Raw genomic sequence first — 21,807 nt, forward strand, 5'->3', positions numbered from 1 at the left:
AAAGTTTACATTATGTATTGAACTCTTTGAATTTGCCTATAGAGGCTCTCATGTTTTCTTCGGGAGAAATTAGGATATACTGTTGTCAACTACTTTCATAATGTACCCTAGCCGACCTAAACTTCGCGGGTCGCGACTAGTGGCTATTTACTTATGTTATATATATCTATTTGTTATCTATCTCTTAATCTCCTCTACGCCTTGTCCGTATATCGTTTTCGGCTTCACGGTTTATCTTTTGTTGTCGAAACGTGAGAGATACGTCTTCGCAATTTTATTTCTACTCTTTTCAGGCTTCTCGATTAATACTCCTTTCGAAATTACCTATATTTATTTATTAAAAATCCACCTGAAAGTCGTACCACCGTAATATCATTGACTTATGACTCGAGCATAAGGATTTGAATATTAGGGTGTTACATTATGGTATCAGAGCAGTTCGTCCTCGTGAGCCTGAGGGATGGAACTGCTTATGCTTCAATGCATACTCTGAGTCTGTGCCTGTGCTAGTTAGGGTATCTAACTGATACATCTAGCATGAAGTCTATGAGTGTACCTTTGGTACTTTGAAGCACTATACTTCCGATATTAAGACTGATCAACTTGATATCGATTGTTTGGTGTGTATAGAAACCAGATGGCACCTCGTGGACCCGGTCGAGGACGTGAAAGAGGTCGTACTAATACGCAGGAATCGAAAATCAACCCGAATAACCCGGTAAACCTTATGGCGGCGTTGGAGAATATGGCTGCTGCTATGCAGGCCACTGCGGAGGCTCTTGGGCAACAGATAAACAATAATGACAATGGTGGAAGGGAAGCTCAGGGCCCGATGACACTGGCAACCTTCTTAAAGGTTAATCAACCTAAGTTCAAGGGAACCACCAATCCGACAGAAGCTGATACTTGGTTTCAGGCTATGGAGCGAGCACTACAAGCGCAGTTGGTGCTTGAAGAGCAGCGTGTTGAATTCGCTACCTATCTACTCACGGGGGAAGCATCGCATTGGTGGCAAGGGGCTCGACGTCTCCTGCAACAGGTGAATGATCATATCACTTGGGATGCCTTCCAGGTAGAATTCTATAAGAAGTACTTTCCGAATTCTGCCAGGACAGCCAAGGAATTGGAGTTACTGCAGCTAAAGCAAGGTGCTATGTCCGTATCTGAGTATACAGACAAATTTGAGGAGCTATTCAGGTTTTCCCGCATGTGTCAAGGAGCTCCGGGAGACTTCGAGGAATGGAAATGCATTAAGTATGAAGGAGGGCTCCGGAGCGACATCTTAAGTTCAGTGGGACCAATGGAGATCCGAACTTTTTCAGAGTTAGTGAATAAAAGCAGAATTGCTGAAGAGTGTGTGAAAAGGAGGGTTGCAGAGAAAGGAAGTCATAGAGAACACAACCAAGGATTCGCACCAAGGGGTCGAGAGTTTAAGGAGAGAGGATACGTACAACACTTTCCCCAAGGACAGAATAACTTTGCGACGAGTGAGGAGTCCCAAAGAAATGGTAAGGGAAAACGGGCAGCGACTGCTTCTGATGTTTTGAGCTGTCAGAGATGTGGTAGTCATCACTCAAATAGGCCGTGCCGATTGGGGTTAGGCGTATGTTACAAGTGCGGGTTACCAGGGCATGTATCAAAAAATTGCCAACAAGGAGAGAGTCAGGATGTGGGCTAATTGCGACAGTAAGATTGAGGTAATTGCAATAATCAGGCTTAAAGGACAGTGCGTGATTTTATAATACCGCATGTACCGTAAAACTGGGAATGTCGAGTTTAATATTAGACTGAGGAGCAAATCGGATGATCCGAGTAAGGATTTGCCTTAATACAAATGGATAAATTCCTGTGATGTAAATGATTTTTTGTTGAGAATGATATGTTGTGTTTGTTATGTAGTTGGTTGATTTCTGGATTTTTGGTGGAACGGATTGAACCCGTGACTTTTAGTTCCTTTGATTTAAATAGATAAGGAATGGTCCTAAATGAGGGATTTGGAAACGTTGATTTGAAATGCCAGTTATGCTAAGTTGTGGTTGAGTACTTGAGGAAGTAAGTAATAGAGCTCATACTAGACGAGAGATCAGAATAAAGTAGCAGAAACTTGCGGAAGCAGTAACACAGGATAGCTACAAATAGGAGCTGTAAAAGTTTACTATAATATCTTAAGTTTGAATACTAGAAGGGTTAAGTGGGTTACTACAAGTAATGATCCCCAAATAGTTGGAATTGATTGCGGCTGCGAGCTTTGATGGTTCTAAAGCGGATGAGGAAATTATCATTGATGCATAATTGGATTTAGATGATGAGAGAGTGCAAGTTGTCGTGTTTGAGAGATGAGTACCATGATGTTTGGTCATAGTGACCTTGGAATTAGATTGAGATTTATAATGATTGGTTTTGAAAGACGAATGTGAAAGCCACTAAATTGATGTGTCTCGGATGATTTTATAGATTATTAAAGGAAAGCGGATTCTCATGATTTTTGTTAAATTGTTATTTCAAACTTATTTGCTTTCTAGAAATGAAAGGGGTTTTTGATTGATGAGTCAGAGACTTTATAACAGCAAGTCATGTAGAAATTCGAGGGTTTGAGAATAAGAAAGTAAGTTTGGAGGTTATGCTTGGAGTTGAGCTGTGATTAATGGTAATTGGCTTGGCAGAGGGAGAGGATAGTGATGGATGGAATTTTCGAGGGCAAAAATTTCTGTTAGGGGGGTAGAATGTAATACCCGGTCTAACCGAAATTAATTAAATAATAAGTTAAATAGGAGCGAATATGGTTGGAAGATTTGACAATTGGAATTTGATAATTTAAATATGATATTTGGATTCAGTGAATTTTTTCCGAGTCGGAAAATATAGTTTTCTGCGTAAAAGCGCGCAGTAGAATTTTGACCGGCAGTACCGGCTGAGATCTGTCTGGTACTACAGCTGAAGAAATTGATTATGGGTAAATGAGATTAAGAAATGAGGAATTATAATTAGGGAAGGTAGAAATATTTAAAGTGCGATTTAGAGCGCTAATCTTAAAGGTTTTGGCCCAAAATTGGGCCAACGGACAAAAATAAGTGAACCGGGCCTAAGTGGGCCCAAGATCCAACATATATAAACATTAGTTATGAGCATTTCAGCTCATTTTACCCTAAAAAGAAGGATTGGGGCGCTGAAATTGAGAAGAGAGAAGAGAAGAGAGAAAACCTAACTCTCTTTGATCTTCAAACCACTATAACTTGAGCTACGGAGCTCCGATTGACGAGCCGTTTGCGGCCACGCGTCGCTCTTCTCATCCTCTACAATTCTATCTAAGTTATGTGGTGATTATTTCATTCATCTCTGCCCAGTTTTCGAAATTCCCCACTGTTACACGTTTTTGGGTAGTTAGTATTGAAATCTTGTGATTTTAGATGTTTAGGGATACTCCAACATGGATTCTAAGTGGGTTCTATCCCTACTTCATATGGGCTGAGGTAAGATGTGCTCAAACCCTTGTGATTTTCCATTTTTATGAGCCCTAGGTTGATGTATGTATGTGATATTGGTTATGTTAGTGTATTTGGTGATGTTGGTGCACAATTGGAAGATTGGTATTGCTTGAGGAGCTTTGGTGAGGCTTGGAGCTAAGGTTGGTGAAGACTTCCGTAGAAGAGGCTCAATTGGTTTGGCTACAAGAGGTACGGTTTAAGTTTCATTTAAGTACCATGTGTTGTGATGAGAATTCCTAGGCTAGATGCCCCTAGGATTAAGTTTGGATTGCGTAAATGGTTGGTGCTAATATGCATAGTTGGTATGTAATGTGAATTAATGATTGGGTTGAGGATTGTGTAACCTTGTATGCTTGGTGTATTGAGAATTTGATGTACTGGGTAATGAGTATTGATTTGTGGTTTATGCATTTAAATTGTGAAATTGGGCCGGAGGCCGTGAATTTTGGGCCGGAGGCCGGAAAGAGGTAAGAAAGGTAAGTTGATGTGTGCATTGTATGATGGCACAAGTGATTGGATGAATTTCAGATAATGAATATATGAATGATTAGGTTGGTTATTGAATAATAAGGTTTGAGAAGTTGAAGTGTGGAATTTGGTAATTTTGGGTGAAATTATGTAGATGAGGTATGTTTGGTTCGGTTGAGATATATTATGTGATCATATATATGATTATGGTTATTGATGCCTGAATGGTATGATGATGCATTAGAGATATGTATGTTGTGATATATGCTTGGGGAATGATTAAGGTTGATTTGTGGGTGAAATCACGTGATAGTGAGTATGATATTGATTATGTATAATGATGGTTGATTGGAAATGGTATTATTGGAAATTGGGATGAGGAAGGATGTATGACATGATATTGTGTTTGTCCTTTAGTCATTTGATTGAGAAGTGTTAAAATGGTTGGATGTGGTTTTGGGAATTTTTGCTAAAATGTCAATGTGTGAGTTGAGGATGGCTTGATGTGGATTTTGGTACATTTTGATTGATTTCAAAAAAGGTTGAAATTGGCATGTTTTGGTTGATTTTGAAAAGAGTTGAAAATGGCTTGTTTTGAAAATGGCACCTTGTGGTTTTGTATGAAAATATGGTTTTTGGGCATACTTTGACGGGACATAACTTGGACTACGGATCTCTGTTTTGTGCCAAATCTGTTTAGAAATGAAATTGGATCCGGGATGTCCATGCCGTTCGAAGAACGAGTGAAAAATGATTTAAAATGAGAAAGTTATGTCCGTCGGAAGATTGGGGGTTGAATCTGTAAATTCTGCAGCTTTTAACTTAGAAAATTTTTAGCAGAACGACCCTCCGCGCGTAGGCGCACTTGGCGCGTACGCGTCGTTCTTCAAGAAAGCACCATCCACGCGTATGCGTGGTGTGCGCGGGCGCGTCGATGCACTGCAGCAAATGCCCAGCCATTTTCCCGAGAGTTGTGCCAGTTTTGTGCCTGGGGCACAAATGTATCCGCGCGTACGTGTGGCTGACGCGTACGCGTCATTTGGCAAATTTTCAATCCACGCGTCTGCGTGCATGACGCATATGCGTCGATGAGTTTTGTGGCCATCAATGCGTGCGCGTGGAGTACGCGTACGCGTGGCCCTGTTTTCATGCCAAAGTTGATTTTTGAGTTTTAAAAGCCAAATCTCATACTTCTAAGCCTCCGATCTCACCTCTTATATATTAAATCATTATGATATGCCTAGCAATGAGAAAGGAGCTAGGAGATGTGGTAACTTGCGAGTGAAGCAAGGGGAAAAGTTATGATCAATAATGATCAAAGATGATTATATGAGATATGGAGGATGACGGTGGAAGTACCGTGTATGCCATGAGCCGGAGGGCTATATTTATTGATAAATGGCCGGTTCTTGATTGGACCATGAGCCGGATGGCTAAGTTATTGCCGGGTTACGGCAAAGCCATTATTGTTTATGGCTGAGTATAAATGCATATATGATTAATGAATGAATATGTTAGATGGATAATAATGAAAAAATATTGAAATGTGATGTGCGACCCCGGGTAGTAGGCAGTGGCGTTGTCCACTTGCTCCGGGTATGAGACGGAAAAGGAGGATTATGATAAATGAGTTTAATCATGGAGTTTTGAATAAATGTGTATTTGTGATACCTGGGTAGTAGCAAGGGTCGTGGTTCGTCCCGCTTGCTCCGGGTCATTGTCTGAGAATTGATAATAATGAAGAGTGATTATGAATAAATGTTTATTTGTGATATTTGGGTAGTAGTAAGGGTTGTGGTTCATCCCACTTGCTCCAAGTTAATGTTTGAGATTTGGTAACAATGAATGTTGATAATATGAATTGAGATTGAATGAATATATGTTTGAGATACCTGGGCAGCAGCAAGGGTTGTGGTTCGTCCCACTTGCTCCGGGCCAATGCTTGAGATACCTGGGTAGTAGCAAGGGTTGTGGTTCGTCCCACTTGCTCCAGGTCAGAGATTGTGACGCCTGAGTAGTAGCGGCAGTAGTGGTGAATCCACTCGCTCCAGGTTGAGCTTTTAAACACCCACCTGGGTAGTAGCCGCAGTATTGGTTATTCCACTAGCTCTGGGTTGAGCGGGTAGTAGCAAGGGGGTTGTAGCTCAAACCTACTTGCTCCGCAATGGGTGTTTCTGTCCAATGGTTAGCTACCAGGACATGTCGGGTTGGCTATATAACCGACAGATGATATCATCAGCCATAGGGCAGGAATTCATCATTTGCATATGTTTGAATTGTTTGGGTTTGCCATTTGTTTTGGATTTCTACATCATATATGCCATGTTACCTGACTATATGTTACTTGTTCTACTTGTACCATATTTGTGTATTACTTGCCTGTATTGCTTGTGTTTGTACAACTGAGAGGCCCCTCATGCTGGTGTCGGTGGGTGTTGAGGGTTGTTCTTGATGGGATGAATTGATGATGCGATTGCATGATGATGATGATTATTGAATGAGATAATTGTAGCTCCCTGGGTAGACGCAATGATGTGGTTTCACTAGCTCCAGGCGAGTGTATGATGTATTGATATAGAATTGCTGAGGCAGAATAACTGGTGATGGTTTTGCTTATAATTCTGAGTCTGATTCGTGGAAGAGTCAGCGAGTTGGGAAACATGTGAAACATGAATTAGATTTAGCACTCCCTTATGACAGTTGCCTATTCATGGATTAGCGAGAACCTAAGATGAATAATTGGTGAAGAAGCTTAGGATGCTTAGTGAGTTTTATTGCAGTGCATTGTATTTATTTGGCACTTTTACCGTACTGGGAACCCATGGGCCCGGGGTTCTCATTCCGTATATATCTCTCGTTTTTCATATACAGGTCCAGGTGCTCAGAAGTGAATTGTGGGTCGTCTGAGAGACGGCGAAGATCTTTATTTCCTCTACTTTGTGTTTTGATTAGAATCTCTCCACCTTTGTTTTGGAAAGTTTACATTATATATTGAACTCTTTGAATTTGCCTATAGAGGCTCTCATGTTTTCTTCGGGAGAGATTAGGATATACTGTTGTCAACTACTTTTATACTGTACCCTAGCCGACCTAAACTTCGCGGGTCGCGACTAGTGGCTATTTACTTATGTTATATATATCTATCTGTTATCTATCTCTTAATCTCCTCTACGCCTTGTCCGTATATCATTTTTGGCTTCACGGTTTATCTTTTGTTGTCGAAACGTGAGAGATACGTCTTCGCGATTTTATTTCTACTCTTTTCAGGCTTCTCGATTAATACTCCTTTCGAAATTACCTATATTTATTTATTAAAAATCCACCTGAGAGTCGTACCACTGTAATATCATTGACTTATGACTCGAGCATAAGGATTTGAATATTAGGGTGTTACACCTCATGGCAATTAAGGCCGCATGAGATGAACTATTCGACTCACAATTTAGAACTTGTTGCTGTTGTGTTTCCTCTAAAAATTTGGAGACATTATCTCTATGGCGTTAATTTTCACGTTTTCTCATACCATAAGAGTTTGAAGTATCTCTTTGAACAGAAAGAGTTGAATATGCATCAGAGGAGGTGGATGGAGCTTCTGAAAGATTATGATTTTGAATTGAATTACCATCCAGGAAAAGCGAATGTTGTGCAGACGCCTTGAGTCGGAAGTCTTTATATGTAGCCTGGATGATGTTGCGAGAAGAAGAGTTACTAAAGGCATTTCAAGGTTTGAATTTGGGAGTTAGAGAAGAATCTGGAATTCTGTGTTTGAGTCAGTTGCAGATTTCAAGTGATTTTAAATCAAAACTTCTGAAGGCTCATCAAGATGGTGAAGCATTACTAAGATATTGCCAACAACTGAACAGGGAAAATAGTGGAAAGTGTCAAAAGGACAGGATGGTTTGTGGAGGTTCAAGAACCGAATTATTGTGCCAGATGTCGGAGACCTGCGACAAAGTATCTTGGAGGAAGCTCATAAGAGCGGGTTTTCAATTCATCCAAAGAGCAACAAAATGTATCAGGATCTAAAAATGATGTTCTGGTGGCCATGGATGAAGAATGATGTGGCATTGCATGTATCTAAATGTTTAACATGTCAGAAAGTTAAGATCGAGCATCAGAGACCGTTAGGGACCCTTCAGCCTTTGGAGATTCCAGAATGGAAATGGGAGAGTATTGTAATGGATATTGTGATAGGTTTGCCTAGAACCCGGTCTGGTTGTGACGCTATTTGGGTGGTTGTGGATCGACTGACAAAATCAGCTCACTTTCTTCCTATTTGAATAAGTTGCACAATGGAAGAATTGGCTCGAATGTATATCAAAGAGATTGTCAGGTTGCACGGCGTGCCTTCTACCATTATATCTGACAGGGATCCTCGTTTCACATCAAGGTTCTGGGGAGCTTTTCAGCGTGCATTTGGAACTCAGTTAAGTTTGAGTACTGCATATCACCCTCAGACAGATGGTCAGTTAGAGAGAACCATTCAGACTTTGGAAGATATGCTAAGGGCTTGCGTTTTGGACCAGCCGGCGAGCTGGGACTATATATTCCATTAGTAGAGTTTGCTTATAATAATAGCTACCATGCAAGCATCAGAATGGCTCCATATGAGGCTCTGTATGGCAGGAAATGTCAATTTTCGCTATGTTGGTATGAAACTGGAGAAAGAAGTTTATTAGGGCCTGAGATGATAGTTGAAACTACAGAACAGATAAATAAGATTTGTAGCCGAATGCTTATAGCCCAAAGCCGTCAGAAAAGTTATGCTGATCAAAGGCGAAAGCCTTTGGAGTTTGAACAAGGGGAACATGTCTTTCTGAAAGTTATACCAACTACTGGAGTGGGAAGAGCTATTAAGACTAAGAAACTGAATCCCCGTTATATTGGACCATTTGAAATCCTGAAAAGAATTAGGCCAGTAGCTTATAGAATTGCCTTACCGCCGTATCTTTTGAATTTTCACGACGTATTTCATGTATCACAGCTTCGGAAGTATACTCCTGACACGAGTCATGTTCTGGAACCGGAACCAATTTAGGTAAGAGAAGATCTAACACTCCCAGTAATTCCGGTGAGAATTGATGACACTAATGTTAAACGATTACGCGGGAAAGAAGTATCATTGGTAAAGGTAGCTTGGAATCGAGCTAGTATTGAATCAGATATGCGAAAGGACTACCTACATCTCTTTTCAGGTAACTAAATTTGAATTTTGAGGGCAAAATTCTTTGTTAGGTGAGTAGGATGTAAACCCCGATAAATTAGAAGATAATTAGTCAATAAATTAGTTTTTAATAAGAAAGATTAGAAATGCTAATATTATATCAAATTAGGATAGAGCTCATCAAAATGAGAATTTTGACACTAATTTTGAAGAAAACGGTCCAAGATTGGACCTGACGGGCCGAACCGATTGAACCGGATCCAAACCGGACCGTCGGTCCAACTGGATCGACCTATTAAACGCCCTGTGTGCACACACAATCAACGAAGGTTTGCGAACTGTGCGTACGCACAGGCCTGTGCACACGCACACGTTAGGAATGGCATTCGGTTGATGGCACTAGCACACCTTGTGCGCGCACTCAACCCTGGAAATTTAACTTTCTGTGCGTACGCACAAGCCTATGTGCACGCACACTTTCTGAAAATGATTCTGGGTGTGCGCACACACACCCCTGTGCGTACGCACGCAACCCTGTCCTTTCTATAGCTTTTGTTTTCAAGTCTTTCACATTCTCAACAAGCTTGTAACCTTCCGAGATGTTATTTCACACTTATAAACTCCCAATTTCATCCCTTAAATCTTAAATTGATATAGAATGCCTAATGATTGAGAGTAAGCTAGGGAAGAGGGTAACTTGTGGATGAAAAAAGAGGATATTATGATGAGTTATGATTAATGAGGGTGGTATGAGTTAATGAGGACGATGGTGGAGTGTTGTATATGATATGAGGCGAGTAGCTGTGTATGACATGAGCCGAATGGCTGAGTATGAGATGAGCCGAATGGCGGTATCTGATGGTGATTTATGACTGATTATAAATTATGAATTGTAAGCTGGATGGCTGAGATGAATGTTAATATATGGCTGTGATTAAATGCATATATGCTGAATTGTTGATTATTATGGTTGTTGCACTCCACCTATCTGAGATACGAGTTTTCCTGGGTGAAAGCAGTGGCTAGCCACCACGTGCTCTAGGTGGAGACTCGATACTCTGCTACTCCTATGTCGTAAGTGTTGCCGGACACTGTGAAAGTTTCGGATGAGCTCGCCCCCGTGAATATACACCATTGAGGGTGTTGGATATGATTTATGAATTATATTATGAATAACTCGAGTTGGGGATGCACGACAGAGGGATAGTCCAATGGTTAGCTACCAGGACTTGTCGGGCTGGCTTTATAACCGACAAATGAGACTCATCAGCCACTAGGACAGGTATGCATCATATGCATTATATGTGATTTGTCTGGATTGTCTAATTGATTGCATTATTACTTGCTAATTGCCTAATTGTCTTATCTGCTTCCTACTTGTGCATTTCTTTGTTTGATATACTTGTGTTTGCATCTCAATTACTGTTGGCGGTTGGGAGGTTTGTAGGATTTGGAAAGGGGATACATAGTTAGACTGAAGATCCTTAAGTTAGTCGCCTATTTGCATTTCTTATGGTTTAGTATATTTATACGCCTTGATTATAAATTTGGGAGTTTTAGGATTGCCTTTGCCTTTCCCAAGACATTACATGTTAGATATTTGGGCACTGTTATCATGCTGAAAACCTCCGGTTCTCACCCATGCGGATTTTGTGGTTTTCAGATGCAGAACGTGAGGCTCCTCACTGAGGCATTCTGGAGGCTTCTATTTTGGCGAAGATCCTTAGCTCTTGGGATTTTATTTTGTCCTTATATACTTGTTTAGACACTTATATTCTCTACTGTATATATATATTTTGTATTAACTCCTCTTAGAGGTTATTTTGGAGAAACAGGTTTTGTATCTTGTGTTTTGAGCTTTATTTTGGGTAGTCCATCTATATATATATATATATACTTGTATGCTCAAACCGCTTATTTTCGCAAACCGAGTTCTGAGTCTTGATATTTGTATTTTGGCATTTTATTGTATATCTCTTCATGCTAGTTTACTCTTTATATGTTCGTTTACGTTATCGATCGGAGTGTTGTGCTTTTTGATTTGACGGTTTTGATTTATCCATTTTTTTAAAGGCTCCTAGTTATTATAAACCTTTTTACACTATTATACATATTAAATTTTATTTTTAGAGGTCGTAATATCTCGTCATCTCTGTTTTATGACTTAAGCATAAGACTATGTGTGATAGGATGTTATATTGAGCGCGTGCATGTATTTCACTATGCTTTTAATGATATTAGATTTTTTTAGTGTTGAACCAACTTGAATGAACTTAAATACAAAATTCTATGGATGTGTAGCATGAGTGTACTTTTAAAATAAATAAAATTTTGATATCACGAAGATAATTATGAAAACAAGCAATCAGGTATAAATGTTGTACATGACCTGTCAACAAGCAATCGGGTATAAATGGTGTCTCAAAATTTTTTATTATACTACTTTAAAAGGTTTAATTACCCAACTATTATATATTTAATTATTTTGATGGTTAATTATTTAATAAAAAAATATGGAAGCAATATATAAATATATACAAATAAATTATGACTAATTTAAAAATGATATTTTTTATATACGTAATATTTTTATATATATAAATATATAAGTCTAATTTTTAGAAGAATTTTTTAAGATTTGTAAAAAAATTTTCAAATAATTTAGATTACATTTTCATTAGTCAAAGCATCGAAAACAAAGATTAATTTTGGTATGAATATGCATAACGTCTTTGCATAATCAAAGGAAGAAAATTAAGTTTTTACTAATAATTAATTTGTTTTTAAGTATTTGTATTTATCTATATTTTTGAGATAAAGTTTTAAACACAAAAAAATTATTATGGATTATTTTATTATTTTTTTTATGTATTATTATAAACACATAGTAATTCAGAAAAACTTAATGCCTTAGGATGTTTTATATGAATATTAGTATATATACTCGAGCAATGCATGAAAAATATTTATTTTTTATATTTATGTTTGAAATATATATTCTTTTAAATTATCATGAACATATTTTATTTATATAAAATAATTTTATAGTTTTTGTCATCTATATATGAACACCAAACAATGGTATAAAATAAAAAATTCATAGATAATAATAATCTATTCTATCTATCTATCTATTATATATTATCTATTATATCTATTATCTATTATTTATTATATCTATTATATTACATAAAAATTGAATTTTTACATTTATTATATCTCCATCAATCCATCATTATTATCATCTCTCTTTCCCACACACACACTCTCTCTCTCTTTCCATCCTCGCCATCATCATCGAGCAACCCTATCGGCAGCATTGGCGGCAACTGCAGGGAGCCGAAGAAGGCGAGAAGAAGGCGGCGACAGCTAACGGGAGTTGGGTATTTGTGGTACCATTCTCTCTCCACCACCATCTTCATTTCCATCCACACCAACATCTCCATCACCACCATCATCATCTCTCTCCCACTCTTTTTCTCTCTCCGTCCTCACCATCATCTCCACCACCGTCATAATCGAGCGACCACTATCGGCGAAGGCGGCGGCAACTGTAGGGAGCTGAAGAGGACGAGAAAGGGGGAGAAGAAGGCGGCGGCAACTAACAAGAAAGGGACAGCCTTTGTGGTTCAGGAGAGCGAGCTTGGAGTCACTATTAGGTATTTGTGGCACCACGCAGCAGCGGAGGCTTCTCAGGAGTTAGGGGTATGTAATTTTTTTTATTTTTTAGTTTCTTGAAAACTCAATGTAAGATTTGAATCTGAAATCTGTCTATTGCAGATATAGGTAATTGTTATTGTTGTTGTTATTGTTACTATTATGTTTTGTTTGTGAGGAGATAGTTCAAAGTTACGAAATTAGAGTGAATGGAATCTTGGGTTGATTTTGATGTAGTTTGAGATGTGTTTTTGTGTTTATTGGCTAGGTCTTTGGATTATCTTAAAAATTTTGTAGTTGATTGTGATATAAATCTTGTTCTTGGGTGTGAATATTTGGTAGTGCTTCAAAGGAGGAGAGAGATGACTTTGGTGGTGCTGGGATTGTATAAAGAAGAAGAAAAAGGTTGGTCATCGTCGAGAATGGAGCTCGATGTAGATGGTGGTGATGGAGAGTCGGAGGAGAAAGGAAAAAAAAAGGAGAAAAGGGGGGGTATGGCCAGCGATCATAAAGAAGGAGGTTGATAGTGGTTGCTCAATGATGATACTGGTGGAGATGATGGTGATGATGGAGAGAGAGTGTGAGAGAGAGAGAGAGAGATGATGATAATAATGGGGATATAAGGGGTATCATTGGAAAAAAAAATATTAATTATCAAAAAATTATCAATAAGGATAAAATTGATGCAAATCAAAAATTTAATGGACAAAATTAAAACAAATTAAAATTTAGGGATATTTTTAAAATTTTTAGCAAATATTAAGGACAAAAAATATACTTTATCCTATAATTTATATCAATTTGATTTAGTAATATTTTTTAATTTATTTATTATAATATTCTGTTAGTATTTTTTAATGTAATTCTTTTAATTTATTAAATCAAATTTATTGTATGTACTAATTAATTAATTTGATTAATTTATTAGTTATTAAATAATAAATTTATGAATAAAATAGACAACTGAGATATTTTTAACTAATAATTAAATTAAATCAAATCAAATAATATATATTAAGCTAAATTTAAATCATGTAAATTAAAAATTAAATTAAAATAAAATAATTTGTTATTTATTTAAATTAAGTATAATAAATACAAATTAATTTTGTTAGATAATAATAATTGTCTGATTTACTATATATATGACCATATAAAATTATAAGAATCATAATTTTTATTATTTTTTTATTTTAATTTTTTTTATGTATAATTTTTTTATGTATAAATATATTCAAATATATTAGAGATTTATTGCACAAAGCTGGCATGGCAGATGTCAAGAAAGTACCAACACCAATGATTATAACTATCAAACTCTCCAAAGAGGGGACAAATGTCTTTGACACTCCCACTCTACATAGATCTATTGTTGGCTTTCTCCAATATACAATATTAACAGACTACTTGAGATTGTTTACTCAGTCAATATGTAGAATTCATTAACTACTCATTGGCAGTGTGTTAAACGAACTCTGAGGTATTTGTCTGATATAGCAACTCGGGCCAATTTTTCATTCAAGCACTAATATGAGTGACGAGTATATATTATCTTTTTAACATTCACAATTTACATCATTGCACGCACTCATCATGGCATGCAGTCAAATAATTACATGAATTGATGTTATATTATGAATAATACAGATATTAGGGTATGATAGTTATATAAAATTAAACAGATATAATGATAGTATATACTAATTCTGAAATGGCAATTTTTAATATAAAAATCTTATAAAACCATTTTTAATAAGGTTTCGGATGCGATTCTTCTAAAATTTTATATAAATAGACTAATTATTTATATATGATTTTTTACTTTCTTGAAAATAGATTCTAAGATCAAATTACATTATACAACATCATCATTATTGTTACGTTATCACCACTAATCGGATATTTATTGTTTTAATTTTATTATTTTATTTATTTTGATTTTGTAATTACTTTATTTATTTTGATTTTGTATCTAATATTTTAAATATATTTTCATTATGAGCAATGCTAGGGAACCAAAAAGGTATTAGTCAAAAATCAGCCAAAATACCTTTGGATGAATCTAAAATCTCTACGAGTTAATATATATGGATGTTTCTTTTGCTAAGTATCAGAATGTTTCTTTTTCATACTAAATAGATGTTCTTTTATATATTTTTCGAATTTTTTTGTATTGCAAATGTGAATGTCTTTATTTCTTTAAGAATTTTATATTTTTTTAAATTTTATAGATATTTAATTATTTTTGCTGGATATTTCTTTTGTTAAGTATTGGGATGTTTTTTTTAATATTAAATGAATATTTTTTTATATTTCTATAATTGTGCATCCTTTGCGTTCTCAAGACAACCACACTTTGCATACAGATCTACCAATCCAGTGGACAGATACGAATCAATTCGAATCCCATTCCTTGTAATGTAATCATGCACTAATCCCATTTCTTGTAGTCTCACCAATTTTAACGAACCCATGAACTATGGCATTATAAGAGACAACATCCCTGTGAGAACTCTCGTTGAACAGCTTGTGGGCATCGTGGACGCGGCGATGGAGGGAGTAAACGCATATGAGGGTGTTGAGGGAGAAAGGATCGGTAAGAAAGTCGAATTGAAGGCCTGGGAGTGTAGCGAAAGGGCGTTGGAGATGGAAGAAGAAGAAAGGAGGAGGGAACAAACCTTGAACGCAAAAGAGAAGGTGTGAAAGTCAGGGGCGAGGGAGAGGCGACGGAGGGTGACGAAGTTGTAGAGGACAGAGGAAGGAGAGGAGAGGAGGGTGTGGGTCACGGTGATAGAAGAGGAGTGGGTCGTGGTGAGGAAGCGGAGAGGGCCTCACGGTGAGAGAGAGATCTGTGTATGTGATTGTTGGAGGTAGGTATATTAATATGAGAGAGAAGAGGAAGGTTGTTTTTATAGGTTTAATTAAGTTTACTTAATTATTAATTAATTTTAAATTTTTTAAATTTTAAATTAAAAAAATTTAAAATTAATTATTAATATAAATTAATGTAGTTTTGTTTAGTTTTTAACTAGTAACCTCTTGGTTCTATATACTTTTCCTTTCGTTATACCATTATTTGGCACTAATATAGAGCATACAATTCGTTAATGGAAATAACTAACGCATCAATTTTAAGCTGGTATGCCATTGACACATGGTAATATATACTAGTAATGCTACGTCCAACAATGTTAGCAACTAAGGAAAAATAATTTAAAATGCGATTATAAAATTAAAAACAATAAAATACCAAAATTAAAAGTGAAATAAAATATAAACAATGAACAAAAAATACTTTTTCTATTTATTGATATTCTCTCCTTTCATAAATATAGTGTAACTTATTAAAAAAATTAATCTTAAGTTGAATCGTATGAAAGAGAACTAATAGTCAAAATTAATCACTCTCCCATTATAATTATCTATTTTTACACTTTGTGTAGTTACAAATTTGGGTAATATGAATAGTTTTGTGCAATTATATTATTCATGTATATTGAGAATGAATTTTTTCAATTGTTAAAAAAAAAATTTAAAGGAGTATCGTGTGATTTTTAGCTCTTTATTATGTTATTCTCTTTTCTCAAATTTTTTTTTATTTCACTTATAAAATTAATAATAAGAAATTATATTTTATTCTTTCAATTGTTAAAAAAAATTAAAAAGATTAATTTCACATGTATATCTACTATTAACAACAGAAAATTATACAAAATGCATTAAAAAATTAATCATATATTTTCGAAATATAAAATCAATAATTCAAAAGTTAATGCAATACCCAAAAAATAGCAAACTAAAAAGAAATGCTAACTCTCTTTAGAGAAACCACTATTCACTTCTATCAATATACAAATTTTTTTAAATTTGTTGTAATAGAGTCAAATAATTTTTTGAAATTCAGATATAAGATTAACCTCTTAAAATATCTTGAAATAATGCATTTAAAATATACAGTAACTTTCGTAAAGTGTAATTTAATTTTCTCTACATTTATCAACGAAAAGTTAATATATTATTCAAACAAGTAGTCAATTAATTATTGACTCTTCATCTTTTATCTTCTTAGAGTCAAATAATTCTATTTTAAATTAATACTTAACGAATTTATTTATTTTGTGTTTTAAGAACATATAATAAAATTATAAATTAAAATTTTTCATTTAAAGTATAAAAATTTTAATTTTAATATATTTATTTTATATTTATTAAATAAAAAAATTTAAAATTCTTTATTAATAGTAAATTTATTATGTGTCGTAATTAATCCTAAAACTTAAAAATTAACTTTGTCAAAATTACTCATCATTATAATTTTCAAACTATGAACACAAATTAATTTCACAATTTACGATGTTTTAAATTGTACTATTAGAAATAAATTATCCGTCTCTTTAACTTCTGTAGATTTAAACTTTCGATAAAAATACCTATACACAACAATCATAATTCGCCAAGAGTGAAACAAAAAGGGAGAGAGTAAGAGAGAAATAATTATTCAAATATCAATGACTCTTTGTGTTAGTAGAAACATTTTCATGTTATGACTTCTTGTTCAATTATTATTATGCATCAGCGAATTGATGCCAAAAAAAAAACATGTGACTATCCAAAATTATATGAAAGGGCATGAAAGCTTGATAGTTCATTGCAAATCCAAAGAAGATGATCTTGGAGCGAGGCTTGTGAAGTATATAGATGCATATGAGTTTTAATTCAGAGTTAATTTTTTTGGTGGTACACTTTTCTTTTGTAGTTTCTGATGTCCAAGTGTGTATTATTGGTTTGAAATATATAATGAAGATAGAGATTGAAAAAAGTGTAAACAATGTATTTATAGAATATCTAAAAAAAAATATTTTAAATATGTATCAGATAATACAAAATATTTGGTATCCATAAAATTCAGATAAATGTTAATTTTTTTATTTTATATATTTTGGATGATGAATTTTCAAAAATACTACCAATTGTTCTTGTAATCATTAAAATAAATTCTGTTGAAATAAGTTTGATATTAATGATGATGATATATGTGTTAGAAAATCTTATTTGTGCCTTTAAAAGAGCCGATAATTTCCTATATAACTGCCTTGCTTGTCCTTTAATTTTCTATTTATTTTACAAGCAAAATTTATTTCTCTTAATTTTTCTTTTGGTTTTGGTTTTAACTCATGATGATTTTTCTCTTCTCCCTAAATTTCACTGTGTGAAATTTGACAATGTGTAGAGAGAAAGTTTTAATTAAGAATATACACACAAATTAGTTTTGAAAGAATCTTGAATTAAAAACATTGGTTCTTAGTAAACTTTTACTTTTTATAAATTCTCAAGAATTGAAACTTATTTGAGTATTAACAGGATTAGATCTAAAAATTTAGTAAAGGAGTCTAAAATTATAATATTATATAATATGTAACATCCTCACTATCAGAAATCACGTTTTTGACTGTGCTAATTTGATAGCAAAAAATATTACGACTATTTTACATACTAAATATTAAAATAGGAGCCTGTGACTCGACACTGTATCGCTGATTTTCTTAAAATTACGGAAAATAAATACTTTATCTTAAGAAAAATACAAGCAGGCATAAATTCAAATACAAGACTCCTTACATAATATCTCATAATATAATATACATATAAAACATACAACTCCTATCCCTATTAAAAACTTATAATAACAAAGACGAGAGAAGAAAATAATCTAATTAACATAACAACATATAAACCAAACGCAGTATAACTCTTCTTAATGCCTCTTCATCTGGTTCCTGAAAAGGTAAAGCTGTAGGGGGTGAGAACCTAACCATACGGTCTCACCACGGAGTTTCAAAATTGTCATAAGAAGATATCTAATAAGAAAACTTTTTTTAAGCTCAGTGATTATCATTGCCTTATGAATCTTTAAAAAAAATAGGTAATCATTCAAAACCTTTTTGAAGAAACAATGTTTAATCTTTCAGAAATCCGAAACCTTTCCTTTCTTATAAGAAAATCTCAATCAAAAATCAACCACGCAATCAAACAACACAATCATTAATTCAGCACCAAAGTTCATTCTCAAATGTAGCATGCCAGGACAAACACATGCAAGACAGACAAGGATGGCACATGTTTAGGTAGCAGTTACAGCAAATAGTTCAAGTAGCAGTTAAGAACAGTTTAGCAATTAGACAAATCAAAACAAGTTCAACCCGAGCAAAGCATATAAATGCATATGATGCATACCTGTTCTATGGCTAATGAAGCTCATCTGTCGGTTATCCAGCCAACCCGACAAGTTTGAATTGTCCTTAGACTGTCCCTCGACGTGCATCCCCAAGAGTCTATGCATAACTTTTTCTCAAATAATCAATATTTCTCAATGGGGGTAACATTCCTGAAAATTTATATAGTGCTCGATCACACTTAGGTCGTAGGGTCAACAGAGTATCGAGTTTTTAACCTGGTACACGTGGTGGCAAGCCATGGTACTTTATCTAGGGAACTTCGTATCTCAAATAATTCAAATTCATAAGCCATGTGAATAATTCAAATTTCATATCTCAACATTCTCAACATTCTCAACATCATAATCATTCATCAATTCAAATCTCATTTCCAAATTCATTCAAAAACCATATTTCAAAGAAAATCCTCATCATCCTTCTTTCTATTCTTTCTATTCCGTTCACTAACAATTCCCAATTCAAAACATAACTCTTCCTTTGATAAATGAGGTCATCTTAAATCATATAATACATTAAAATTAAACCTTTTAAAATAACTACTTCAAATGAAACTTCTAATTTTATAAAATTTCGGCAACATCTCCTCTAAAACTCGGATTCTGCCACCTTTTTCGAGTCCCATCCAAACATTTCTCAAACCTGTTTCTCAACCATTTCCAAATCTCATTCATTTTCCAAAATTCAACCAGTTCCAATATCAAATAATTTTCAAAGCGAATCAGTGCCAATAATAAATCTCTTTTTAAAATCAAACTAGCTCAAATACTAAATCGTTTATAAAGTCAGACTAACTCAAAATTAAACCATTTCCAAAATTAATTCAGTTTCATATTCCAAATCATTTCCAAAGCCGATTTGTTTACATTATCAAAAATAGCTTAAAAACCAAGGAAGCCATTTTTTCCTAATAATCAACTAAATAACCTTTCAAAGTAATTTCTTTTCAGCAATCACAAACTACTCAAGCAATTAAGCAATCAGTCATTCAGTCCAGCAAACAGCCACATTTATAGGAGAATCATAATCATAGACTTATGTTTCTCACTTTAATATCTATTTATAACAACTCTGTAATATAAAATAGAATTTAAGAAAAACCCCTACCTTGTTCGCAACTTAATTACGTGACAAAACCCTTAAAACTCTGATTTCACAGTGGCATAATCAAATCCGATCATTTCCCAGCAATCACAGTCTCTAAGCACAGCACACAAGAGCATAGTTGAACCCTAAAACATTAACGTCGCGTAAAACTCACTAATCTATAACAGAACAGTATCAAAGGAGTTTTTGAGGCAAAAACAACTTACCGCATAGCAAGGAACCAGGAGCAGCATAGTCGCAGCTCCGGCGATCCTCACTGGTAAGAACAAAATTAGTGTGAACCACTTGGGATAGTTTAGGATAGATCTGGCGCAATGGATTCCCACCGAATCAGAACCAAACGGCAGGAGAAACTCACAGCAGCGGCGCACGTCTTGTGAAGGCAGAGGCTTCAGTTGCGGTGATGGACCTTCGGCGACGGTGGAGGAACGGCGGCGACGACGGTTGGGCACGGCGGTGACTCCACACGCGATGGTGATAGCGACGACTTCACCTCCTCTGCATGCGAGCTCTCTTCTCTGTCCATGGCTGTCGTTCGCGCTCCCTTCTCCCTTAATAGCAACACGACGACGGCAAGGCGCAGGGTCAGACTCGGCAATGGCGGAGAGAACAGTGGCGGTGACGGATCCAGAGGCGACGGCTCTGCTCAACAGTGACGATGGGAGCTTCGAAGATAGTAACCTTCGGCCTCCTCAGTCGGTGGCATGATGGCGGCGGTTCGGGCAGGACGGCGCCACGAAGCAACTCGGCAAAACGGCGGTTGGCGCGACGGCTAGATCTCCGTCTTCTCCCTTAGACCTCTCTTCCTCTCCTTTTCTTCCCCGACGCAACCCTCTCTTCCTCTCTACTTTCTCGGATCTCACTCTCCCTTCCCTACTTCCCCTTTTTCCATTTCCCTTCTCTTTTTTCTTTCTTAGTTTAATCTGAAGCTATGCTTCTTTTGGGAGAAAGGGGGAAAAGTGTGGCGGTGGTGGCTAGGGGTTAGGGTAGAATTAGGGTTTAATTTGGGACAAAAGTGAGATTAAGAATTTTGGGTAAATTGGGGTTTGGTCAATTTTAATAAAATTAAAGTATATTATATAAAATTGAAATCTAATTTGATCTCTTAAAATTATTTAAAAATACTAATTAATTATCAATTTACTAATCAGCTTTTAATCACGTATTCTAATTTAAAAATTAAAAATAATATAATTTATTTTTTGTTTATAAAAATTAAAATATTAAATTTTAGAATCTTTATTATTTAACTAAATTGTATAAAATTCTTATTCTTTTGCAATTATTAAGTTGTATAATTTACATATAGAAAATTATTCGATAACTATAAAATTAAGTAGAATTTCTAATTTAATTGTCAAAACTTAATTTAATTACTTTTAATAAAATAATTTCTAAAAATAAAGTCTTTAATGAATGAATAAATTAAAATTAACTCATAATAATAATATTATTTTTTTTAAATTATGGATCTTACATAATCAAATATATATTATATATAATCATGATTAATATTTTTTTAATTAAAAAATGCTAATAAATACTTGTTATATAAAAAATTATTTTAGCTTTTATAATTTTTTTATTTTGGATTCAATAAAATATAAAAATTATCTTTTTTTAGTTAGTTTATTTTGTTGAGTATTATTGTGATAGTAAGTTATATTTTTATGTTTTATATCATAAAAAAATA

At 34.8% G+C, this 21,807-nt stretch overlaps 1 long non-coding RNA gene across 1 annotated transcript; it reads right to left on the reverse strand.

Moving 5' to 3' along the window:
- Positions 1-18,367: 18,367 nt before the first annotated feature.
- LOC140178892 (uncharacterized) lies at positions 18,368-21,017 on the reverse strand. Its single transcript, XR_011871877.1, has 3 exons — positions 20,321-21,017; positions 19,009-20,239; positions 18,368-18,565 (listed from the first exon to the last, which is right to left on the reverse strand). It is a non-coding gene; the product is annotated as an uncharacterized lncRNA (long non-coding RNA).
- Between the last annotated feature and the right edge of the window lie 790 nt (positions 21,018-21,807).

This window comes from Arachis hypogaea, chromosome 14 (genome assembly GCF_003086295.3).
Source record: "Arachis hypogaea cultivar Tifrunner chromosome 14, arahy.Tifrunner.gnm2.J5K5, whole genome shotgun sequence".
Classification (NCBI taxonomy): domain Eukaryota; kingdom Viridiplantae; phylum Streptophyta; class Magnoliopsida; order Fabales; family Fabaceae; genus Arachis; species Arachis hypogaea.